General features: G+C 36.4%; 1 long non-coding RNA gene across 1 annotated transcript; it reads left to right on the top strand.

Moving 5' to 3' along the window:
• Window positions 1–10,089: 10,089 nt before the first annotated feature.
• Window positions 10,090–23,098, top strand: LOC145722482 (uncharacterized). Its single transcript, XR_014146785.1, has 4 exons — window positions 10,090–10,191; window positions 12,532–12,605; window positions 12,958–13,012; window positions 22,799–23,098. It is a non-coding gene; the product is annotated as an uncharacterized LOC145722482 (long non-coding RNA).
• The last annotated feature ends 4,686 nt before the right edge of the window (window positions 23,099–27,784 follow it).

Below are 27,784 nucleotides of genomic sequence, written 5' to 3'. Positions count from 1 at the left end.
GGTGGATTAAAATTTGTCATAAGTTTCTTTTGTGTTTGAGGGCAAAAGTGTTCCCCACGTCCAGTGCTCCTGGCCATTAACGATCCTTGCATAAATTTTAATCAGCCAGCTGTTGGCTTATAGCCCTTTTTATATGAAGCCCCTAGAAGATACGTGTGCCTCTGGGATTTGGGTATAGATGGAGTCCAGTCTGTTGTACTTGGTAGCTGGCTAATGTCTCTGGCATTTTTACTCCCGAACACTGGGTTCCACTTTTGTATTTGAACATCCTACTTTTCCCTCTGCTCCCTCCTGAGTAGAATCTTTTGGACCACCAGTGCTTTATTTGGTATTATACCTCTAATCCTTCTACTGTATCCTTTTATTATGTCCACAGTATAGTCTGTTTATGGCTGAGTAACCTGTACCAACACCTAGCTTACAGACAAACCTATACACAATAACTAAGGGGAGTATTAAAAAGAAACCCTGAAAAGAAAATTTTTACCTCTGTCTAGGAAGTCAAGAAAATGTTAAGAGATCTCTGAAGAATGAATAAGAATTCTGCAAGGAGACACTGAAGGTGAACATTGACAAGAGGAAGGATATTCTAGGCTGAAGGAATCCCTTATGCAAAGATACACAGTGAAAGAGATAAATAAAAAATAATTTTATATGACTAGAGCATAGGGTATTAAGGTACAGATATGGCTGAACATGACAAAAAGTGCATAAAAATTTATGTAAATTAAATATTAAAAAATATATAGGAGTAACAAATCAGATATAGATCTTAATAATTTTACTCTGGCATTGACTTACAAGGTACAAATCAGAGGTAGGTGTGCTCGTATTTGGGAAATGATGTGAACCTGAATTAGAAGTTGAACCAAGACTTCACTATAAATAAAATGTGAACACTAGAAAACAGAATTGTTTTTCTGCTTCGTTCACAACTGTGCCCTCATCACCTGGAATAGTGCTTGACACGTAAACTGAATGAAAGTAAATAGGAGAGGACTCATTACTTGTCTAATTATCCATTTATTCATTCATCCATCCATCCAACTATGCACCCATCCATCTACCTATCAAGCACTGAACATCTGTACTGTACTAATCATATATTGGGTCCCAAAAGAACGTATGAAGCGGAAATAAAAGGCCAAGGACAGAAACTTAGAAATGTGAATATTTAACAGTGGCGTTAAGAAAAGGAACACTGAAAGAGTCTATAAAAAAAGTAGAGAGAGAAGAGATGACACTAACAATCTGTCACACTGAGAGTAAAAGGTAAACAAGATTTCAGTGATGATAAGGTGATTGCCAGTATTTTGGTGCTTGGATCTGGTTGATACTAACCAGTCATTTGTCCAGTGGATTTTCCCCCTTTTTACTTAAGTACAATTTATAAACAGTGAATAGACCATAAGAATATAGCTCAATGAGATTTGACAAATACAACTCTGTGACTCACACCCTTTTCAAAATAAGGGACATTTTCATCTTCCCCAAGTAAATTCCTCCCACAAAGTGGAGACCAATGTTAAGATATTTTTTCTCCATAGATTTCTTTTGCCATTTCCTGTCTCCTGTATTATCACATGCATATAAGGCCATTTGATATTGTGCCAAAAGTCAATGATTTTCTCTCTGTGCTTCAATATGGACAGTTTTTATTAACTTAAGTGTCCAATCTGCTATTAAGCTTATGCATTGGAATGTTTATTTCAATTATTTTCAGTTTTAAAATTTTCATTTTTTTCATTGTTTATGCTTCCCTGTTGAAAATATATTTCTATCTTTCTGCACATTATCTTTTTATTTAAACCCATCAATATATTTATAACAACTATTTTAAAGTCCCTGTGTGCTAACTCCAACACCCGTGTCACACCTGGGTTTGTTTCTGTCCACTGTAATTTTCCTGGTTCTGTGTCACATTTTGAAAGTCTTTTTGTATATCCAGTAATTTTTTAAGGAATTTTGGGCATTATGAATAGTGTATTAGTCTAAATTATGCTGCCTTTAAAAAGTGCTGAGATTTGTTCTAGCAGGCAGTTAATTTGCTGGTAGCGCAATTTGATTTTGTTGAGGCTTAGTTTTATGCTTTGTTAAAATGGTTCTAGAGTAACCCTTCCTTTAGGGCTAGGCTTGTCCTACTCTTACAGTATGGCCTTTCTATGGTTTCAGCTGAATGACTGGGTTTTTCAGAGAGATGTTTCCAGTGTGGCTGGTTGGAATTCCAAAGTCTTCCAGCACTGAATACCCTCTACAACCTTGATCCTCTCATAGTCCCTCAGTAACTGTGGTTTTCCAGGTCCCGTGGAGTTTTACCCTATGTATGCCCAGCTTATTATTTGGCCAAAGATGGAAGGGTACCCCTATGCAGATGTCGGGGGCTTCTTCTTGATGCTGCTCCCTGTTTTCTAATATCCTACTTTTTCAAATTCTGGTCACCTCAGCAGCCACAAATCTGGTTTCTCTTTTCTCTGTCTGGAGAGACCAGTGTTCTCTGTTTGGACTCTAGTTTCCTATGCTGCAATTTGAGAAATGCCCCCAGGCAGAACGCTGGGGTGAGTGTTAAAACTGACTCTGTCTGTTTACCTTTTCTCAAAGATCAAACCTGCTCTTGTGTCTGTTGTACAAAGTCTAAAATCAGCTGATTTTTATTTTTTCCCTAGATTCACAATTGTTTATGGTAGGAGAATTATTCCAATATCCAATAACCTATCATGGCCAGGACAAGAAGACCCATGCATTGGATTTTTTTAATTGAAATATTTTTGGATACCAGATGATTTTCAGGCTCACAAGGTGGCAAACGTCTTTCACTTTGTAACATGACATTATCCCCAACTCCAAATCTCTATATTCTCTGAGGACCTTATGGAGATTTATTGTACTTAAATCTTATGAAATGCAGTACTTATTCATTAGCACTGTTTTCACAAATGTATTACCTTGTCTTTCTCTAATTGACAACATTTGGTTAATCAAGATGGCATTTTGGGGGATCACCTTGAGCAAAGGTGGAAAAGCAGCAAATAACCAAATATGTTAATGAATGGATTCAGTCAATGCTAAAACTGAAATTTGGGTCATTTTCATGACTATAGAACCATTGAATCCATTGTTTTTCACTTGCAGTACGTTAAGGGGTTTCCTTGTGGACAGCCTATATTCACCAGTTGTATTGGAGTCACACACAAATAGCTTAAGTTATGCATAACAGTGCACTCTGCCAAATGACTGCACAGCTGGAGAGTTCACTGGGGGTAGCAGCTGGGTGAGGATCCTCAAAAGATGGGTGTATACTGAAGGAGTTCCGTCTTGCTTTTGTACCCAGAAGGCTCACTATTAGCATCTTGCGAACACAAAGAAGAGATTAGAGTTTATTGTTCATTTTCCCCTCATGGGGAAGCCATGTATGTTTATGCCCTAAAGATTGCACATTTTAAAGAAAAAGCCACTTTCGCTGTGGAATTAACCAAATTGACTATCTTCTCAGTTTGAATTCACTAGATAACTGCTAATCCCCACTTTATATTATGCCCTAAAGACAGCCAAAGGATTGTGAAGGCCTGAATTTCCAGGTTTTCTCATCTGTAATACAAATACCAGTTAAAGACATAATATCATTTTATGCTACTCTCAAAGGGCATCTAGCAAAGCTGGCTAGCATTACTGCAACATTTTAATTACTGGTGCTTACCACAATTTGCAATAATTACAGTTCATTTAGTGAGCTGGTTCTTAATTGCAGACACTGCTAAAGTAACAATTGAATAAAAAATAAAGTGTATGTATGTGTATATATATATCTAATATATACATACACATATATAATATATATACACATATATATAATATATATACACATATATATGAATGATTGAGAAAGATGTAAGCCTATAAAGAGATTAAAAAAAACTAGCATATTCTACTCGACCAAATTCTAAAGCAGAGATATTAAAAGCAGTTTTCTAAACCAAAGGCCTAGAATTAAATTTAATCATCAAAACAAGTTGCTCCACCATTTATGACATCCTCTTTCTTTAGCATAATTCCTGATTCTGTGCCTTTTTTGTATTAAAGAAAGCTCAGTGAATGAATTCTAGTACTAATATAAGTAAACTCTCAACTAACTTCTATTCATCAGGTGGCAAATCTCAGATAGAGATAAATCCTATACAAAAAGGATTTTCATCTAAAAGTAAAAGCAGTTCAGGAAAACTCAGTGAAGCTCTGTTTCTTATTCTTTCTTCACTTCACTGAACACCAAATAATCATGAGATTTTACCCTATATAAATGTCGGTGATATGGGGGATCAGAATGTTTCGTGGGTGAGGAAGCAAAGGAAATGCTCAGAAGAGCTAAAGTGAAAAGATTAGTTAACGAGAGGCTTTAGTCTCTTGATAAAAAATGTACACTAGGTTCTAATACTTTTATCAGTCATACTTTCCTCAATGTCTTGGAGCAATTTCCCTACATTCTCTGTGCTCCAGTGTTTCCAAAGACACATAAAAAACAACAGTGGGTTCAATTTTTGCTTAGAGAAATATCTGTAATATTGATGACAGTATGGATTGATCTACTTAACAGTGCTTTAAAATAGATGGGATGCACCAGGACGCCTTTCTACCAAGTTCGTAGACTGCTGCACAGCCTTGGCTGTTTGTTCCAAAGGTGGGAAGCTTTGGGGAAGGACTGGGGGAATAGAGGCAACATGGAGAATAGGAGAATTCCATCAGGTAATTTAGTAACCCTAAGGATTAACTTCTAAATTGTGGAATTCTTTCATAAAATCATGTCTTCAGATGCAAAGTGAATCAGAAAAATAAAGCAATCAAGAACCTAAAGAATAAGACCATTTTCCCTCTGCTCTCAGGGAGCTTCCTCTGAAAGCAAAAGAAAAACCTAAGCCTTAGGCTAATATCATGAGTATTCTCCAATGTCAAAATATTCTCAACTCATATCTGGTTAATGTCAAAAGTTATTGTAAACTGATCCTCACAGTTTTTAAAAATTCTGAATGTGAAAGGAGAGAGATTTTGGTTGACTTAACCAATACAATGAGAAAATAAACATTTTTATCTATTGGGCACATTTATACGTTTCTTTGCTGAGATGCACTCAAAGGTGGTAACTCTTTAAAAAATATCGATACCTTCTCTAACACATATTATAATTCTATAATGAACTTTTACCAAGTTATCAGTCATTACTTTCTAGTATGGTTGAAGAGAACAATTTAAGTCAAAGCCACAGGGGTGCCTGGGTGGCTCAGTCAGTTAAGCGTCTGCCTTCGGCTCAGGTCATGGTCTCAGGGTCCTGGGATCAAGCGCTGCATCGGGCTCCCTGCTCAGCAGGGAGCCTGCTTCTATCTCTCCCTCTGCCTGCCTGTCTGCCTACTTGTGATCTCTCTCTCTGTCAAATAAATATATGAAATCTTTAAAAAATAAATAAATAAAAATAATTAATTCAGTGAAAGCCACAAACCAAAGAAAATACCCCTCCCTACAAAAAAAAAAAAAAAAGCTGTCTTCTGAGGAGGTAGTTTTGATCAGAGCAGATAGTAATTTGAGAAGTGGTGCATCTCTCAAAATAAAATATTTTATTCAGATTAAAGCAACACTGTGACCTTTGTAAGAAAAAAATGACATGCTGGCTCTCATAAAGAAAAGAATGTCCTGTTTATAGTTCAAATCTCTTAGTACTTCATGGAGTAGTATGAGTGAGGCAAACTGGCCCCAGTGATAAAATGTGAGGCTATGAATCTTAATGATACTTTAAAGCTGTGTGATCATGGGTGAGTTCTTTAAGATTTCTATTAGGTTAAAATTAAATATTAATAATGCTTACCTCTTGGTTTTTTTCATTTTTATTAAACAAGTTAAATGAGTTAAATGAATTTATATGTATAAAGCAATTAAATTAGAGTATTGTTCATAGCAAATATGTAATAAGTTTTAGCTATTGATGATGATGATGTAGAAGATAGAAAACTACGTTGGAAATTAAGGAACATGAGCTGTATGGCAGCTTCTTAGCTCACTTCTTACAAAAACCATTCAACTTCCTTGAGTCTTGGCTTCACTAACTGTGAAACAAAGGAGCTGCGTGATGTGATAATGTAGGTTCCTTCTTGTTTTAATTCTTTGATGATATATGCATGCTTGAGTTTTATGCAGTGTTGGCTTTGAACAAAAACTGTAATATAGGTAGTGTGATTTTAGAATCCTCACCATCTATTTTCTGTGACTATACCAAAGTCTGCCTGGTACTTTGTGCCATCAGCAGAAGTTCTGAGGAACAAGTATCTAAACATGTTCTGAAAGCATTTTGGGTGTATCACAGATTCATTTTGCTTACGAGAAAGTTTCCCTGGCAATGATAAGTAAGCAGGAAAGTGCTAATGTTAAATCCCACCTTGTAAGTAACAGTCAGCTTTCAATATATTATGCTGTGGTAATAAATGACTCTCTAATATCAACAACTTACAACAACAATGATTTAATTTCTTATTCATGTTAACATGCCAGCTGATGCTATTTATAGTCAGCTGAAATTAGTGAGAGTTGTCTGCATCTCTGCTTTATATGTCTTCTCATTCTAGCACCCAGGATGAAGCAACTGCATTTATATGAATCATTACATTCTCCAGGCAAAGGTTAAGAGCAAGAGAACTGGCAAGCACATGCAAGGATTCTTAAGGCTTCTGATCAACCATGGTTTTGTGTCCACCAATGTGCCACTTACTAAATTGGTTCACAAGGCCAAGTTCAAAAGCACTGAGTAGTGATATAGAACAGGAAGATGGAGTGAATAACTGGGAGCAATAATACAGTCTGTCACAGTTTTCAAAAGACCTTCTCCAGTCCCTGGGGTTGTTAAAAATCCAAATTCTTTTAAATGTCATCAATGCAAATATTCCTTCTCCACAAAGCCTTCTTTAATTTCTCTAGTCAGTAGTTCACTGATCACTTCATTTGTATTCCTATAGCATCTTATACATCTCTCTGATGATACATATCACAGTGTGTTATAATTAGAAGAATTGAAAAAAAAAAAAAAAGAATTGTTATGCTGGCACTGTTAAGCAAAAGTAGTTCTAGGGAAGAGTCCTAATTTGTAATGTGTGTCAATTCCCATGGTGTAAATACTCTACCAGGCCTGATTTCAAATGGCCAGCGTGGTAATCACGAAGCATGGAATTGGGAAAAGATGTACAGTAACACAACATTATGTAAGATTTCCAGCAGGAAATATAGAAATAATAGATGTAAGTAAACTCAAATGCATAGATAATAGTAAAAAATAGCAAAATGATAGTGATGAGTTTTTAATATTATCTGTATTTTAATATAATTATACATTTATATAATTTTTTAGTAATGACTGTTTTTAACAAATTGAAAAATTCCTGAAATTTCAGCAGTTGGCTCTTATGAACAGATATAAGATGTCTCCAAAACACCACTGAAATTTTTATTTTTATTTTTTTTTATTTTTAAAGATTTTATTTTATTTATTTGACACAGAGAGAGAGAGAGAGACAGCTAGAGAGGGAACACAAGCAGGGGGAGTGGGAGAAGGAGAAGCAGGCTCCCGGCCGAGCAGAGAGCCCGATGCGGGGCTCGATCCCAGGACCCCGGGATCATGACCTGAGCCGAAGGCAGACGCTTAACGACTGAGCCACCCAGGTGCCCCCACCACTGAAATTTTGATGTCAATGTTTATCTTTCTGCTAAAGATTGGGTGCTCTTCAGAGATGGGCTGAGTCTTAATTATCTTTTTATTCACTGTGTCTAGCATGGTGCCTGGCATTTGGTAGGCTCAATTAATGTCAAATAAATGAGTGGAGGAAAGTGAATAAACAGGCATTGGAGAGAATAGTAGGAATGGGTAGAAACAAACTTCACTGTATTGGTATTACTTCTAATTGAGAATATTATGGAAGCCTCAAATCCACACATACTCCATAAGGATGAGAGAAAAAAAAAATCACATTGCCAGGTAAGTAGCTTGGATATAATCACCAGAGATGTCTTTGCCACTTAAAGATCTATTTTCCCTTTCTGATAAAATGCTGAACTCTACTAAATAACTCCTTTAGTGATAATAATAGCAGTCATTTATGCGTACTGTGTGCCAGGCATAAGCCTCCTTATTTATTTTATCCTTGTAGCAACTATATGAAGTTACATTATAATTCCATTTTATAGATGAATACACCAAGATTTAGAGAAGCTAAGTGACTTGCTCAGGATTCCAAAACAGAATGAGTTAGAACCAGAATTTTATTCTGAATCCCTCTTATTCTAGTCTTTTTGTTTTTTTTTCTCCTGAGGAGCAGAGGTGAGGGAAGTTTTACCTTCTCATTTTACAGTAACATTTGCTGCTTTAATGAACTTCTTAGTTACAGACATGTATATTTTATTTCTAAAGCACAAACAGGCTTTTGTTTTAACATACTCTGATATGGTTCACCTGGGTGGTACAGTCAGTTGGGTGTCGGACTCTTGGTTTGGGGTCAGGTTGCGATCTTAAGAGTCGTGATCTCAGGGTCGTGATCTCAGGCTCCTGAGATCGGGCCCTGTGTTGGGCTCCACACTTGGTGGCATGGACTCTACTTGGGTTTCTCTCTCCCTCTCCCTCTGCCCTTCCCCCTACATGCTCTCTCTCTCTCTCTCTCTCAAATAAATATGATTTCACTCATACGTGGAACATAAGGAATAGTGCGGAGGACCACAGGGGAAAGGAGGGAAAACTGAATGGGAAGAAATCAGAGAGGGAGACAAACCATGAAAGACTCTGGACTCTGGGAAACAAACTGAAGGTTACAGAAGGGAGGGGATGGGGGGATGGAGAAACAGGGTGATGGGCATTAAATAGGGGCACATGTGGTGATGAGCACTGGGTGTTATACGCAACTAATGAATCACTGAACACATCAAAAACTAATGAGGTATTAGATGTTGGCTAATTGAACATAATAAAAAAAAATCAAATAAATAAATCTTAAAAAAAAATACTCTAGTGCACCTCCTCTAGGCAGAACTTTTCTTTAATGATGTCAAATCTAGCAATGACCTCACGTTATTGAATATTACGATAGTTCACCAGTTCATCAGTTACTTTCTATTTATTGATTATCTGATAACATGAACCCTTTCCACTCAGTAAACCAAAAAGTAATCCTAATCCTCAATCATGCTAAGAAATAAAATCTGTTGCTTCCAATAAGAAGTCTTCTTAAGGCTTTTGTTTATTTACAGTCTGGGTTTTGTAGGCTTGGTTATTAAAGCCTGCTCACATGTTGAATTTGCTAATGTTTCTCACCAAAAAATAGGAAATAAATCAGTTAATAATATTCACAAAAGTTCAGGAAAATAATCTTTAGCGATATGGCAAAAGAGGTGATTTAGCTACTCCTTAAGAAAGCAGATGAATTATATAATTGGATACCAAAATAGAGCCATAGATCAGAGAGGTAAAATGTGGATACTTTTCAACAGTTGGATGAAAAAAGAGGCCTTACCCAGGGTTTTGAAGAAATAGCTGATTAATCTGTCAAAATAGTAATTTTTCCTAAATATTGTAAACATGACTGCCTGCTGAGTTAAGAATACAAGGCTAAAATTAGATGAGGAATATGGCTGGATCTTCCAAGTAAAGCAATCGTCATAATAACAATAGAATATCTATTGTACCTTTGTTTATACAATGCCACACAATGGGTTTGTCTCCAACAGCATGTGAAATAGTATCATACCTGTAGTGACTAGTAAATTGCCTTGCTTGAAGTAACTGTTCTATAAATGTCTTATATTGAATGAATGAGTTGCAACTGGATGTAGTTTATATTTATATAAATGTCATATTTGTATTAAAGGATCTTATATTAAGTGAGGATCTTATATTAAAATGCAGAACAAAATGCCATGGCTTAAACAGAATTGCAGTATGGCACACTTCATTACTATATTTATTATTTTATTATTTATGACATGCTCATGAAGTTTGTTCAGAAATTAACCATGGGTTTTTTATGCTGTATAAGACACAATAAGCACACTTTATTCTTTGTCACTGAATGCAGCTGTAAATCCTGGAGAGAATGCATTGAGCAGCTATCTGAGAACTATGAAGAGCAAACAGCAAAGCTATTGGAGAAGATAAGAATTTGAAGTATAACCAAACTGGCAGTGAGTTTACCTTTTTGTTTTCTGCAGTAACCCCAGGCCTAGACTCAACTCATCTTGAAATTTGGAAGCGGGCATCAACATGGATAGAGGGAGCTCAAAAGGAAACCCTCTAGTTTAGGGGTATCCTATCAGCAGTAGTGTCACAGCAGGGGACCCACAACTTTACCACTCTGAGGGATGAAACCTTCCTGTGTCAGAATCTGTGGTCCCATGTGGGTTGGGGAAACCCATTTCCTTTTCCTTTGTCCTCCTGTTCCTTGACCCAGAATGAGGGTGCGGTAATATAAGGTACACAAGAGAGAAGGACAACCAACTCTCCAGCTTTCTGGCCAGAAAGTACTGGGAATATCAATGAAAAGAGAGAAATTTGGAGAGATGACCACTAAAGTTGTTTATAAACTCTGGGCTTACTCCTGAGCTTTATATACATGGATCTGATCCTAAACATTATACTAAAAGCTCTGGGAACTGAAATAAGACATAGACTACCACCAATCTTAGACTGGCAACTGGGTGTAGCAAACACAGGACAGATATAAATAGCATTTCAAAGGCTTTGAAAATGGAACTGACACTAAAACCACAACCCTCAAAAGCTAGTTAGAATTTGTGGCCTGAATCCAAGTGAGTCAACTGCCTTCTAAACCAAATACCAACATTCTCCTAAGGATTTAACCAAGACCCAGACTATCACAACATAGCAAAGTCTTCAGAACACGATCCAAAATTTGTCAGCATAGGAAGAACCAGGAAAATCTTAATAGGAGACACCAATACCCAGTTGGTATAGAAGCCAGATTATCTGACAAGGACTTTATAGCAGCTATTATGAAAAATGATACAAGAAGTAAGGGCAAATACTCTTGAAATGAATATAAAGATAGATGTTATCAGCAAAGCAAAGGAAAATAAAAACAAGGACCAAATAGAAATTTTGGAACTAAAAATTAAAGTATTGAAAATAACAAAACTCACTGGATGGGTTCAATAGCAGAATAGAGATGAAAAAAGAATGGAAGATAGATGATTAGAAATTATCCATTCCGAATATAAAGAGAAAATATACTGAAAAGTAAATGGAAAAAATCCCAGGGACTTGTGAAACAATACGCAAAGTTTTCTGGAGTCCCAGAAGAAGAAGAAAAAAGTCAGGTAAGAAAAAGAAAATTAAAAAAAATAATGGCTTAAACTTCTCAAGTTTGGTAAAAAATGTAAACCTATGGTTTTAATAAGCTCATTAACCCCAAACATGATAAACATAAAGAAATTTAGGTCCAGACATATCATAATCAAACTGTTGAAAACTATAGAAAAATTTCTTGAAATCAACTGGAGAAGAAAGATGTATTATGTATAACAACAATAATTTGAATGATTGTGGATATCTCTCTAAAACAATGGTGGTCAGAACAAAATGCAACATTTAAAAAATGCTAAAAAGAATTGTCAACCTAGCAATCTTACCCAGTGAAAATACCTTCCAAGAATAAAGCTGAAATAAATACATTCTAATATGGAGGAAACTAGGGGAATTCATCGTCTGAAGACCAGTTCTAAAATAATTGAGAAGAAAATATTCACAAAGAAGGGGAATTTTTTGGAAGCAGTCTTAAAACATTTGAAATAAAGTAAAAGGAATGGAAATGTTAACTATCTAGGTGAATATAATAGACTATATTTCTCTTCAGTTCTTTAAATATTTTTCACACTTGAAAGAAAAAATCATAACATTTTCTGAAGGTGTTTTTAATGTATGTAGATGTAATATATAAACCAATGTAATATAAAGAAGGGAAGGTAAAGGGACATCTGAGTTGGTAAGTTTTCTGCCTTCCACTTGGAGTAATAAAAAGTTAATTCTAAGTAGACTGTTAAAAGTTAAGAATGTGTATTATAACCCCTAGAACAATTACTAAAAACTCATGAAAGATATATAGTCCAAAAACAATAGATACATTAAAATGGAATACTAGATGAGGGGGAAGAGATCTAATAGTCCAAAGAAACAGGGAAGGGGAAGGAAACAGATAAAATGAAAAAGAAGGAACAAACAGAAAAAAAAATGGGTAATCTGAACCCACACATATAACTACAATCAATGTAAATGGTTTACACACCCCAAATAAAAGACAGAGATTGTCAGAGTGGATTAAAAAAATGACCCAACTATAATAGTTGATTTTATGTGTCAACTTGACTGGCCTATAAGGTACTCAGATACTTGATCAAACATTATTTTGGATGTGTACATGACAGTGTTTTTGGATGAGAATAACATCAGAATGTAGACTGAATAATGCAGATTGCTCTCTCTAATGTGGGTGTGCTTCTCCCATTCAGTTAAAGGCCTGAATAGAAGAAAAAGGCTGATCCTCCCGAGAAGAAGAAACTCTACCGGACTATGTAATCATAAGGTTACTAATCAGTTGACCTTACATTAAGGAGATTACCCTAGTGGAACTAATTTAATCATATGATCCCTTTTAAAAAGTTCTAGGTATCTAAAGCCCGTTTGACTGGGACCCACTGTCATATAGTGATTCTTAAGCACAAGGAATCTGGTCTAAAGTCTCTAAGGCTGCTCTTTGTGACTGGCTCATTTACATGGAATAATTTCATTACCTGAAGAGTAATATTTTATCTAATTAATCATCTCGACCAGAGTAGATTATCATTGTATACTTGCTGAATTAATGAATGAATGAGTTATACATCTGTATAATCCCCTTTCCCATGTAAAGGTTTTTATTTTTGTTTTTAATTTAGGAGACATTATGGTACCAGTGGTGAAAAATCTTGGAACCCTCATCAAATATAGCAGGTGAGCTCTGTCCCATCCTTGTGTAACTGCAAGTTCTTGGTAGTTTCTAATGAGCAAATCTGGCACAATTTTTCACATCCTGCTCTCTCCTTTTAGGCTAGCTCTCATCTTGAATCCTGATTCTCCTTGTAGCATCATTCACATGCACCTGAATATGCAGTTAAGAGTGCTCAGTGGATCCATCTGTGAATCATCATTTTGTATTCTGTACTCACATCACGAATCAACTGCAGATTTGAAATAACTAGGATAATGTTTAAAACACTCTTTGCAAACTCATTCAGCCTTGAATTTATGTACTCACCATTGTACTTTCTACAGGCACTTAAAATTAATCATTCACTCATGTATACACACTGGGAAATAGCAAGTCTGAGCCAGAAGAAAGCCATACACACAGTTTAGGCAATGAGTTTCAAATAGTGGCCAATTAAGGACAAAGGTTTTTTCTAGAGGTGCTGGAAGAGGCTTTGAGTTCTACTATTCAAGGGAAGACCTTCAACAGCACTTGCTAAGAGAGGCCAAATATGATCTGTGTCGAGCACACATTCTCACTTTCAGGAGAGGCATCTGTTTGACAGCAGAGAATCTGGCTGCCAGGTAATGACCAGGCTGTATTCACTACACACACAAAACAGCCTGGATAATTTCCATTCCTGCCAGGTCGAGATTTTTACAGTGGCCAGCCTCTAATGCTCCTGGCTCCAGAAAAGTGCCTGAAGTCTATTCCTTATCTGAGGTCAGGTCATCCCAGAAGGAAAACCTGAGCCAAGATTTCAAGTGCAAGTTATTTATTAAGGCAGTGTTCCCAAGAGAAACTGTTAATGGAGTTCAGAATAGGGAGGAAGAAGAACCAAAAAAGGCGGTGGGGGGGGGGCACTATTAGGTGAAATTCCAGGCTCAGCCAGATTCCAGAAAAAGCTGTGGAGCTTAAATAGCAAGTCAGTTTGTCATGTCTCTATGCAAAGGACTGGGTTTTGTATCTTTTTACCAGACAGTCCTTGAGTCACCCTAGGGAGACATAAACTCCCAGGCATTTCCACCTAGCTCTCCACAAGAGCAAAGTAGCTCCAGTAACCTCAGTGCAATCCTTTGAGAGACGTTAGAACAAAACATACAGAAGTGGAGCACACATCATGGTTAAAGGAGACTGAGTGATCTAGCTAGGGTACCAAGTGAGGACCATCATATATCTTACTTCTGTAGGTGTCTGGGCAAGTGCTCACCTATGTCCTACAGTCTGTCTCCCACCTCTGTGACTCTCCTCCTAGCTGTTTCTCAGAGAATCACCCTATTGCTTGTGTGGACTTTTAGGGAGGGAAGTGGGAAAGATTTCATGGATTAAAACATTAACCAGTGCTGCAAGTTATCATAACCAATATAAATAAAAACAGGTACAAAGGAATTTTCGCTCCAAGAACAAGTTCTTCACACAAACATTGTGCTCATTAATGAGCTGCTCTGGGTGTTTTCTAAAGATCCCTGGAGACAAAGTGCTTTGGAGGGCAGTGTGGTATGGTACGAAAAAGAGCATAGGCTTCAGAATCACGAAGACAGAGTAGGCACCCATGACCTCCGTCCCGGTGTTATTCTCTGGCAATTATGTTACATGGCAAAAGGGATTTTGCAGATACGAACAAGATCACTAATGAGGTGATCTCAAAATGGGGAGATTTTTCTGGTGGGCTAAATCTACTGGGGTGATTCCTCCCTGAGCCTTCAGGTAAGATCCCAGTATGATGGACATGTTGATTTCAGCCTGGTGAGACCGTAAGCAAAAAATCGCAGTTGAGCCCGCCCTAAATGTCTGACCTAAAGAACTGTGAGAGAATAGATGAGTGTTGTTTTAAGCAGCTAAATCTGTGATAATCTGCAATGCAGTACAATAATAATACATTATGTTCAAATTCTAACATTATTACTGCCAAAGTGCTGTAGTTGTGTATTAGTTTCCCCCAGGCTGCTGCAACAAAGTACCACATGTGTGGTGACTTAAAAGCAACAGAAATTTAATTTCTCACAGGTTCAGAATCCTGCAGTCCGAAATCAGAATCACAGAGCCAAAATCAAGATGTCAGTAAGACTGTGCTCCCTCTGGGGACTCTAGGAGAATCCATCCCTTACCTCTTACATCTTCTGGTGGCTGTTGGTATTTCCTGGCTCCTGGCTGTAATCTCTGCCTCTGTCTTCACAATGCCTCCTTTTCCTTCTCTCCATTCCCCAACTCCTGTGCACGCGCGCGCACGCGTGTGTGTGTGTGTGTAAACTCTCCTTCCACTTTTATAAGACTACATGTCACTGTGCTTAGGGACATTCCAGATAATCCAGAGTAATGTTCCCATTTCAAGATCCATAACTTAATCACATCACATCTGCAAAGATTCTTTTCTATTGCAATATAAGGTAACATTCATAGATTCCAGAGATTACTCATGGTATCTTTTGAGGGGCCATTTTTCAGTCTGCCACACATTATGAGCAGTCATTCAACATCTCTGTGGATTTTGGTTTCCTCATTGAAAAAATGGGACGAAACAGGACTATCTCAAAGGGTTAGTATAACAAGTAGTAAAATAATGTGCCTAAAACACCTACCATAATGCCTAGGATGGGGCTGACACTCAATAAGGGACAATTATTACTGTTAACAGAAAAGCCATGATCAATGGGGACACAGGTATTTGAAAATCCAAGATGAAAAAAAAATTAGAATCTTCTAACAAAGATATAAGCTCATCTTTCTTTAATCCATTTGATGCTAGAAATTGTCCATTTATCAGCTGTGTGTCTGTTTTAGAAAATTGTCAAATGACTGCTGTCTTACTACCATTATAATTCAATTGGATTTCACTTTAACTCTGCAAATGTTCACTCATTCTGGTATGTGCAAGGAACTCTGCTGTTCACCAGGACATGCATATCTAAGCAGGACACAATCTGTGATGTAGTCAGCCTTACGATCCAGCAGGAAAATAAGAGTTTTCCATAAATACTTGCTTCGTAGAACACATACCATGTCCCAAATAAATTAAATATTAACTTTGTTATTTCCCTTTTATGAGGTTTGCATCCAAACTTCAAAACAAATACCATGAACAAGAAAAAAAAAAAGTACATCAGATAGAATTGTTAGATTCATAGTCAGTGAAATGACAACACAACTTAGTACTCCTAAACTGTGAATTTTCTATTACTTTACAAGTACACATTGTTCTAAGAAATATTTGAAAATAATTAGTCACAGGTTTCATTAACCAGCTGTCTAAGTCAAGCCTGCATACCCCTGTGTCTCACAGTGGGGTTGCCTTGAGCTAACTGGAACTCACAGAGAAACAACTGGCTCCTGGACCCTCACTGAGTCCCTGGGAATGTTTTGTGAAAATTCAGGCATCCACCATAACATGAATGACTCTGAAATAATTTTTTTGCTTTAAATATTTTTGTCATAAAACTATACTTGTGGTATTGCTGTCTATGTTGGCAGTAGTGTTTGAAGTCAACAGAATTTCCTATAAAACAAAACGAAAAGACAGTGACTCACTAATCTGTTTAAAGCAGACAAAACATTAGATAAAGCAACAGAAATTGTTCCAAGGTTTTATGTTTTCCCTTCTCTCTCTCTCTTTCGTTCTTTTTTTCTTTTCCTTCTTTCTTCCTTTTTTTGCCTTTGGTTTTTGTCCATTTAGATTTTACTCCTGCAATTAAATTTGCCTCGGTAGGTTTGTGATACATAAGTTTAACTGTCACCCTCAAAATATTCCAATGCAGTCTTCCCCCTCCCATCATCATCTGGTGTTCCATAGACATAAACAGAATATAGCATATAGGGACTGGGAAAAAAGTGCAATAAAATTAAAATTTATGCAGAGATTTTGTTGTTGTAGAAATCTTTATCTTTTACAAGGGAGGCCAACTGCCAGCAAAAGCAACTGGCGAAATAGCACACAAGCTGGTAAGAGGTTGGATATTAATATTTGAACTATGATTCTTTAAATCTGGGGGGATGGGAATGCCTTATCTCCCCCATGCTAGGGTAACACCTCATGAAACAGACCTGAGTAACAGTATATTCAGTGTTCAAAAAGATTCTTCGCACATTTGTGGGATCATGCAACTTCCAAGCGGAGTATTTTTGAAACGGTCTTGTTAAGCAAATTATTAGATTGTTATAGTAGACTTTCAGTACTACATATATTCCTGCTTGATTTGTGACTTCTATAGAACAAGCAATCCAGAGGATATAGAAAGACAAATTTTAGAAAGAATAGCTTCTTCCTGACTTTAATTTGCACAGACTAAATTATGCTTTCCTTCTTGAAAAATAAAATAAAAAGCCAGGAGCATTTTTTTATTGTTTATTTTTTGTTGCTATTCCCTGTCTAGACACAAATTCAGGATACCAGATGAGCATCTAAGATCTGACAAAGTCGCAATTTGGTGGCCTTAAGCATGTCTGTGTATAGTGTCATTACAAAAGTTCCCTGCACATTTTGCTCACTACTACAGCTACAACTAGTTTATGGTTTAATGACGATAAAAGAAGAGCTTGTCCTGGGTGAGGAACAAACAAAGAACCATAAAAGAAGTGATCCTCATTAAAGGGCCACCTCACAGATTTCAGGCTCCTTTCCTTTGCCCTACCTTTTGTACCTAGCCCCACCTGTAAGGATGCCAGGTAAGGCCAGGACTGAAAAAGTGTGATTAGAGATGTCCAAATTCATTTTGCAAAATATTTTTCTTCATCAGTAGGTGTTTTATTTTCCCAAAGGGGTAAAAAGTCATTCACTTTGTTTCTCATTTATTTGAATAGAATCACTTGATGGAATAGTTAAGCAGTGCCTCTTTGCTAGTCAATATCATAATAAAATAGGATTCCATTTTAAATAAGCCATAATTTTGCCACCCTCCCAGAGGTGAGCAACAATAGAAGTGTGGGTATCATACATCTGAAAAATGCAAAGGATCAGCTTTCACTGACTCTAATCAGAAATTAAAATTTGCTCCTATAGGCGAGAGCCTATGAACTTCACTGACCTGCATCTAGATGGGGCAGACTTCTAAAACTTTCAGGATGGGAGGAAATCACCCACACACATTTCAGAAAACATTATGGTTTCCCTTCTAATCTAAGAAGTAAGCAGAGCTCTGGGTTTTGACAGATTCACCGCTGCAATGTGTTGGGAAAGAAGAATAGAAAAAAGGATGGGACTGCTCCCTATCTCACTGCCTAATTTTGCCAAAAGGAAAACAGACTCGGTGCCATTGGTATGGCACTTCTCTAGAAAGGACTTCTCTTTGTCCTTTCTAAAACAGTGGTGTCTGAAAGCATGTTCTGTAGTCATAAAATTTCCCAGGTCAGTTTACAAAGAAAAAGGGATCTTCCAACCATAGTTTCGGATATGGGTACTTGCTGCAGCAATGAATTTGAGAAGGTGACAGGTTACATAATAGGTTTGCAGTTACGATTGCACCTGGCCCTGGAAGGCTGCCATGCCATGAAAAGAGAGTATCAGCTCACCTGCACTGGTGAGCAACAGGCTAGTGCCGCCTTTGCACACTTGATAAGCTGCTCTTGTTATTAGGGACACTGAGTCAGCTGTTCCAGCTGTATATGCTTTTGTGTGCTCTTACTTGCTCACCACATATAATGATTTCCTCAGACATGCAAGAATACTTGGACTTTGCTTTTATTTAGAAACTGTTTTTATACATGAGTGATTGCTGACTATTCAATTATAGCTGAATTTGAAATGGTTGGGATCCATTTCTAATTGAGTTCAGTGAAAATCAATGGAGTTTCTAATCAAGCAAATAGAGCTGTATGAAGTTCAGTGCTGAATGACTAGTTAAACCTCTACCATTTTTATTCATGTCTAAATCAATAAGTAGTATTTCATTTCATTTTTAACTGGATCTTTTTGTGTCTTGAACTGAGGCATTTATAGCAGTTTGCTGACATTCGAATGATGTGTATTATTTGTAAACCTGTACATTCCAGGCCAGATAGAAGCACTTAAAATGCAAAAAATATGAACAGAAGTATACAGGAAGATTTTTAAATCTAAGGGACATTTTTTTTAGGAGAGGTGAACAAAACCAGGATCTAGGTGACATGAGGTGTTCAGACTGCCAGTTTATGGTAAACAAAGGAAGTTTGGTGGTGGTGGTGGTTTTTTTTTTTTTCTTAAATTCATAATATCATGATTACAGAGCATCACTGCAAAGAGGGTTAGGCTTCAGAAGATAACCAGACAAACCAGTTCTTAAGAGGGTGGCTGATTGGCTGCTTTGCTAAAGATAAATTTTTCCTCTTCCAAATATTCTGAAAAAAAAAAAAAGTAGACTAATAGCGAGAAGTGTAGTGATTTGCACATTATCCAAGCCATTGAGTTATTCCTGCCTGTCCTCATTCTGGTTCTTGATTTGCAGGCCAGCTATGCTCTGCAGCTGGAGCAAATTATATCAGAGAAGTGCTGATGTGACCACAAGTTGACAAAAGGACATGATTTCTAGTAGCAAAAAAGCAACTAGATTTTATGAAATTGTATCTAATAATGTTGTTTAACTCATGGATCCTGCATCTGACGCCTGCTTTTTATCCAGTCCTTTCAGCGGCCCTTTGTTAACAGTCACTCAGAAGAGGAAATAAAATGTAGCCATTGAAATAAAAATTGCTCTACTCTTTTTAATAGCTCAGCTGCAGGCTCTATTGTTTTATTTAATGGATTGTGTAACTGAAGTCTCTCCTCCTGATGATTCCCATTTGGCTTCTGAGTCCCCAAACTCTGTCAGAATCTTGGGGGTTCCAGAAAGGAGGGGAGTCTGGTGTTTTGCTTTTTCAGAATACAAGTGGATAGTAAAAGTACTAAGATTCTTTAAAATGTGATTCCCACTATGGACTTTACAGTACTCTGTGCAAGAAACAGAGCTTTTGCATCAAAAGTAAGCAAGATTAGACTGTCCCTAGATTCAAAAATTCTAGTTCACGACAGAGAAGTTTGCTTGGCTTAAGTACATGGGGGCAAGGAGGGCTGGAGGCAGTGGCAAAGGGATAAAAAGGAAATAGAAGGACTGGAATAAATAATTATCTTCATTCTTGTCAAAATCACTGTTGTCCTCTAATTGACAGATATGTTCTCCGCCCTAGATTCCCTGCAATGGGTCCCTCTATCCTCCTGCCTGACTACCCATGGCCAATGTGCAAAGTATACCTACAAGTCATCTGACTTACTGTCATTCTAAAGAGTGTCACATGAATATTATATTTTAAATTTTAAAATGTTTTTTGGTTCTTCAGAGCAGTTACAATGTGTCTGGATTCTGCTGGAAGGATTACAGGTGACTTTAAAAATATGTATTTTGCTTCTGCTTTTTAAAGATAAATTGCATTATGGGTATGTTCAAAAGATCAAAGTTAAAGGAAAGTGCCTCCTACACAAGAAAGGTGGTACAAAATACCAAGAGAAAGGATCGACCCCTCTGTTCCATACTACTTATAAACATCTTAAACATGAATGAATTGCAGACTATTTACCTGACTAAAATAAACTGTTAGGCTATGGTTCTTGGAGAATTCTGCAGAAAGCTTTTATCATTTATTTTTGTCCTGCCTTGATATGTTCCTTCAAAGCAGGTTCATTGTTTTAGGAAGTGGAAGAGAAAGATTTGTTAAATCATGAAGTGCTGAGAAGCCTTTCAGCTGAGGAAGACACACAATGTACAAAGCAGTTAAAACAAATCATACAGTATAACCTGTTAAGGATGTAATTGAGATACATGTAATCATTAACCTTGGAACAGACTGGGAATCCATTAATGAATCAAATCAATACCCTCTCCACTGATCCATAATAATTTCAAAGAAATGAAAAATTTAACAGTTACTGTATGTGAGGTTATCGTGGGCTGCAATTAGCTAGCCTCCAGGAGATTATGTTACCTGGTTACCAGAAGGTAGGTACAATTTCTGTAGATGTTCTGGAAAGATTGTCATAAAGCAGGTGTCAGACGTGGAAATGGGTCAGGAAAAGATATCTGGTATGGCCAAAACCTGGGTCATCTTTCTGTTACTTCATTCCATACATCCTTCTTATAACATTTCCTACTTCCAGTTAATATAGATGTACTGCTTTGAAAAGACATTACGGTTGAATTTTGTCAGTAAAAAAAAAAAAAGTTATTAGCTCTTTTTATATCTTACTACCCATCTAGATTTCACATGAGATGGCAAAGAGGTCAAGGCAAAAATTCTACATTTGGTAACAGAATAAACACATGAACTTTCTGCTGCAGGCAAGATACTTGTGTATGAAAATATTTCATGTTTGTACAACTCCCTCATCTTAACATTCCCAGCATGGTCATTATTGCCAGTGTAATCTTATAGAAGGATAGTGGAAAGAAATGAATGTCTTTTCTCCTCTGAATCCCCACATTTTTACGCCCCCATTTTACAAGTAGTATGCGGCACCCTACAAAATAGTGTGGAGAGAACAAAATGATCCCAGGGCCCATGGCTTCTACATACATTGCTTTTCTGTAAATCTTAGAAGCAACAATCTCAGTATGTGAACCTCCATAGGCAAATCTCCATTTGGGGGAGATATAAAAAGAGATATTGCCATTCTCTAGGGAATCAGTAAATAAAACGGAGAACAGAATTTTAAAAAATGCATGGAAAATATATGCGTATGGAAATGTGAAGAGCCTTATTTTATAATGCCAAGGAGGGCACAAGATAAAAACTGTTGTCATTTGTTTCCAGGGAGAGCAGTCGGTGAGACCCAGGCACAGTAGGAGAGTTAGTTAGCTACCACATGTAAGGCTGAGAGCAGATGGTGCCGCTGATATAGAGCGCAGGAATGCGCGTGTGTATGCGGGTGCGTTTCTGTGCGTGTGCGTGTGGAAACCAGCAAGGAGTTTGACACTGATGTACTCCATCAAGTCCAGTTAGAAAGAACAAGTAGATAGAACAACATTCTGTGCATCTGGCAGCCTAACTAGCTCTGTCAATCTGTGGATACTGCTGACATTGTACTATAAGCTTCGATTCCATCTGTGTTGTTTATTTTGAGCTGGATTTACTGCACACTATGTGAATTGATGATGGCTAGAAGGTCCAAAAGATTCTGAGTCTGTTTAAAGTTCCAAGGTGTCAAATTACACAGGCTTGTGTCACGAACATTATGAAAGGGTAAGTGGAGAGGCAAACTGATTTCAGGATTTGTTAGACGTCCAAGAGAAATTGCCGAAAATATAGATGAAGAAGGTTTATGAAAACATCTAAAGAGTACATATGAACTCCTGCAATCAAATGTTTCTTTTTCAAGTTGTATTGTGTCATTTTAAAAAATTCAAAATATGTACAAACAAATAGACAAGTCAAATCAGCTCTCCACTCTGAGGTTGTGACATGCATATTATTCAAAACTTCCTGATCAGAACCATATAAATTTGCCAGAATAAAGGAATGGACTTGATGGGTTAGGGTTGCACCTGCCTTCTTTCTGAATTGTTAGAACTGAGGAAAAAGTATATTTCTATACATGTACTGTTAAGTTATTCTGTGACATTCTTTTCTTGCTTCAGTTTCTTTCCATATAATAAGATATTTATAAATCTTTCTACTATACAGTTATGAAATAGGCTTTGCTATCTTCACCAAGAAATCACTAAAGAGTTGAGAATACAGTTTTTAATGAAAATTATATACATTTATATGAGGAAAAACAGCACGGTTTGATGTATGTCATCTATATCAAGGCTTTTGTTTATTTTCATTTGCAGCATAATGTGCAGCTGAATGCTATGTCTGTATAATGCCAGAACATTCCTATGAACGTGAAGAAAAGAGATTTAATGATTCAGGTGTTATATAAGCATCTGCATATCTTATGTCATTCAATTCTTATAGCTGTTCTTGTCTGCTTGTGTGGTGAGTAGCCCGGATTAGAATTCTCCTGAACCATAAATGATACAGACTAGACTATATGCAATTTGGCTTGTAGTCATTGAATGAAAAAGCATTCTGCTTATGGTATACAAATTTCAATTCATGCTTTTAATTCCCATTCAGTTAGTCGTTGGTTCTGGTTTAATTGTGTCACTGAATACAGATATATATAACTGTCTGTCCCTAAAGGGAAAAAATTTAATCATCCTGCCTCATCTGTCTCAGAGCTGACATCAAACAGAATCTATGAAAGTGGTTCATTTGTTTGGTAATGTTCAATATTCATTGTTTATAAGTATTCATTTTCATAATATATGCTAGGTAACGTAAAATACACAGCTTATATACTATATGATCCCTATCCTAAAGAAACTAATTATCTAGTTGATGAGTTAAGACATTCTTATAAAAATGTCAAATAGCTATACATATATTAAATATCAGTTAAAAAACACAAGATGGCACAAAATAGACTAAAATTAAGGTGAAAAACTTCACTACGGTCTTCTATCTGCTAGGTAGCAGACTGGAGGCTTCCTCTCCATTAGGTATCTCACCTAACTCCTCAACCCTGTGAGATGTCCTTGCACTTTCCAGAGAGGACAGGGGCTGGGAAAGTGGATGTAAATTATCTGGGTCACATAGCCACTGAGTGACTGAACAAGGCTTTACTTCAGCTCACCTCCATAAACATATATTGAGCATCTGTTTTGTACCAAGCATAGTATTTGGCACTGGGATAAATAAAATTAAAAACCAGTTTGAGGAAGTGTGCAGGCTTATAAGGAATAAGATAGAAAAAGTTTAATGTGAGCATAATGTAGTAAGTGCTGAAATAGATGTACGCATATGGAACGAGGAGAACAGAGAGGGCACCTAACTTAGAAAGCTGATGAAGCGAGACAGAGAAGGAAAAGGTGACAGGCTTCCCAGACAGGCACAGGCATGAGCAAAGGTACATTGGTCTGAACAACAGGGAGAGTGGGAAATGCAGCTTTTGTGGCACACCCTGGTAACTCATTTAGACCACTGAGGGAAACACATTGTACATTACACATTCATAATAGCATGTAATCCCAGGAGCTGAGGTAATGAGGAAAGGTTTGAATGACATTGGCCATGACTTGTGAAGGGTGGGTAGATTCTGAATAGAGAGATAAGGAAATAACTGGATATTGTAGGGGAAGGCAAAAGAGACCAACAAATACTTGCAGATAAAGATGTGTAAAACCAATATGGCAGATGAAGGGATGCACAGGCAAATATGGTCAAATGTCCATTTTCCATTTTTGGCTATCAGTTGCCATGTAGAAACTTGAAATTTGTTATCCCTAGAATTAGTCCATCTCTAAAATTTTAAATTTCTCTCTCTGGCAACAATTTCTTAGCCTTCCAGGTTTCATTCAGTCATCTCCATTATCCAAACTGATCAAGACCTTTAATCCCTTAATTCTGAAAATTGTGTATCTCCTTTAGCCCTGATCTAATTCCCAACTGATTTAGACTCCCTGGTCTACTACTTCAATCTTTTTTTTCACCTCAAAGTCCTTCCCAGATTTTCCTTCTGTATCACCATCTTTGTGGAAAAACCTCAAGCTTAAATCAATTCTTCCTTGTTCCCTAGCTCTGTTTCCCATTATTCAAGAGACAGTCATTGTCTCTATTCTCCTTTATGCTGGCCACCTTTCTACCTTCAGCTTCACAAAGAAAACAGAACCCATAATCAAGAAAATGAACATCAGTACCCACTGCTTCTAACTCTTCCATCCCAGGTGTAGAGGTGTTATTACTCATACATGAGAGGCCAATCCTTCTCCCTCTCCCCCACCCCTCACCCCACCCCACACACCCATCTTGGGCTTTTAAGGGTCATAGTACTTTGAAAATCCTGTATTTCTTCCCTTTTTCAGATTTTTATATTTTTAACTGGATCTTTCTCAAATAATATTGTTTCAATATTCTTAAGTCTCTCCAATTTTAAAAATAAACCAACATCCTCATCCTCAAGTCACTATTTAAATACTGTCCTATCTCCCCTTTTATAAGCAAACTTTTTGAAAAAGTGGCCTAGAGTCACTGTTCTACCCTTTCCTCACTTTCTAAGCATTCCTTAACCCACTGCAAGGAAACCACCCCCAAGAATTTCCTGAAACTGTTCTTGTTAAGGTCATCAATGATGTCTTATTTCTGAATCTATTCTTACCTTATTTTTTTTTTATACCTCTTTTTTTTTTTTATTCTTATGTTAATCCCCATACATTACATCATTAGTTCTAGATGAAGTGTTCTTACCTTATTTTACTTGTAAAACCGGTATTTCTAATTCCTCCTCTTTGAACACAAGTTTTTTGGTTCACTAATACAACACTCTGCATTTTCTTTGTAGACTCCTCTTTCACTGCCATTTTCCTAAATATTATGTCTTCAGGGCTGTCTCTTAAGCCCTTGGCTCTTATCATTATATACCTTCTACTTGAGATATATTTATAATATATGTAATTATATAATATGTAATATATATGATGGTATAACTTATAGCTTTAATTGCTATCTATATGCTTATAGCTTCATTTACCACCTCCATGTGGACGAATTTAATCCAAGGAATAAATCCTCAACTACTATCTTTTTGATAAACTTCAGTCAATCCTATATATTTAACTACTCAACTTCTCTGCTTGAATGTCCCACAACTATCTGAGAGATTACATATCCAAAACTGAATGTATAATCTCCTTCCCTCCTCCTTCCAAACTTCCTAAATATTTCTCAAATCCATGAACTTTTTTTCTAAAAACATTCTTCTCATTCAGACTAAGGTAAATTAAGTGACCTAGTCATTTAAGACATTTATTATTGAGTATGAAAGTTATAATTCAGATTGATAAAGGAGATAATTAAAATTAAATGGAGCTAACAATATACTCCTTTAAATTCTAACAGTTGAATGAATCACAGCTAAAATACTAAATTTCAAAAGCCTAAGTGATAAGAAGTATTTTAAGCAAGTTAAAGACAGAAAGCCTTTCCTTTTTATGTTCATATTCTTAGCTCTAAGCACCGTGAACCACAAAAAGAGTTGCTGGTCAATTAATACTTCCTTAATAAATTAGTAGGTTTGTTTTTCAATCCTGCAAAAAAGTAAGAAGCAGTACAGGACTGTCACCAAATCATTCACACACTGTTATGACTCTTCCATAACTTATTCTATACACTGAATGGCTGATGAACTAAGGACGTCAAGACTTTTCCTATTTATGTCTTATGGAATTACAGATTTCCTTAAAACATAATAGTAATAAAGGAATATCAGGCATTAAAATGACTAGCCAAATTAACTTTGTATAAAAACAAAGCTCTGCTCTACAGACTTAGTTTGCAAAACTGACCACTATCAGAAGGAAATTTTTTTTTTACTAGCTCAACCCTACCTATCACCATAAATGGAAAACTAGCATTTTATACAGTTGCTAATGAAGAAAATGGATTCTCCTTTAGTCAAAACAAACTTTATCCTCTTTCTCCTCCATAAAGTTATTTCCTTACTGAGCAGTGAGTATGGACTCACCTATTGATAGAAATTGGTAAGTCCAATTCAACTTAAGTAATTCTCTAGACCTAGAGCAAACAAATTAAATTTTACTGCGGTGTCATCCTTTTATTGTGAGATATGCAGATAAAAAGGATAGTACAGGAAACATAAGTGCGTAATTTAATGAATTATAATAAATCAAACATCTCTGTAACCACCACCAGGTTACAAAATAGAAGTTTCCCAACAGCCTACCCAACTGTGACGCCTTCCCTCCTACTCTGCCTGGATATTTATGGTGATATTTTCCTTGCTTTTCTTTGTAGTTTTACCACCTGAAACTGTGTCAGTAAATAATAACTCAGTCTTGCCTGTTGTGAACTTTATATAAATGGAATCCTAAGTATATATTTATTTGGTGTGACTTCTGACTTCTTTCATCCAGTGTTAGCTTTTAAGATTTCTTTGTTAGGTATATCTATCTTTCATTCATTTGAATTGCTATTAATAATCCACTGTATGAATATGCATTAATTTATTTTTCCCTTCTACTGCTGATACACATTTTGATTGTTTACAGTTTTGGGGTATTATGAATAAAGATGCTATGGCATTTGTGCATACATACACTAATATAGCTAATCATGCCGTTTTTATGGTATATAATTAGAAGTGAATTGCTGGGTATGAAAAAAATATATATCCTTAACTTCACTAAAAAGAAAAACAATGAAGGTAAAAAAAAAAAATTACCAGTTGGTTGTACCAGTTTAGCTGGTTTTATTTAAGAAAAGAGTTTCTTAAATTCTAAAGGTAAATTCCATCTAGTATTCCATATTTCACATGGAAAGAAATGCATAGTATGACAAAAATTTCAAAATAAAAGGCAAATCAAGTATTAATACCTAAAAGATATTTACAAATATTTGTACTTTTTTCTGATGAAAATACATGTTTTTCTCATAAAAGTGCCAAAAATGTATTAACCACTTTTATCTGAATTGTTAGTCAAGCAACAGTGTAACAGAAATAGAATACAGAATATAGAATATAATGCTTAGATTTTCATTTTATGGAATTCACATTTCTTTTGTAATATTAGAAATGCTGGAAATTTTGCCCAACATGCAATTAAACCATCACTGCATGGGCTCATACACTGTATGGGTTCTTAATATGTAGCTCCCACTTTTATATTTATAAAATCTCAAGCAGGGGAGGCAGTTTCACACTAAAAACAGCAAAATCTCTTTGACCTGGGAACTACTCTTTGGAAAAAAAAAAAAAA

Source organism: Leptonychotes weddellii, chromosome 7 (genome assembly GCF_054177405.1).
Source record: "Leptonychotes weddellii isolate Sample4059 chromosome 7, ASM5417740v2, whole genome shotgun sequence".
Lineage (NCBI taxonomy): Eukaryota > Metazoa > Chordata > Mammalia > Carnivora > Phocidae > Leptonychotes > Leptonychotes weddellii.
The sequence above is the reverse complement of the archived record's forward strand: the minus strand, read 5'-3'. Positions and strand labels throughout refer to the sequence as shown.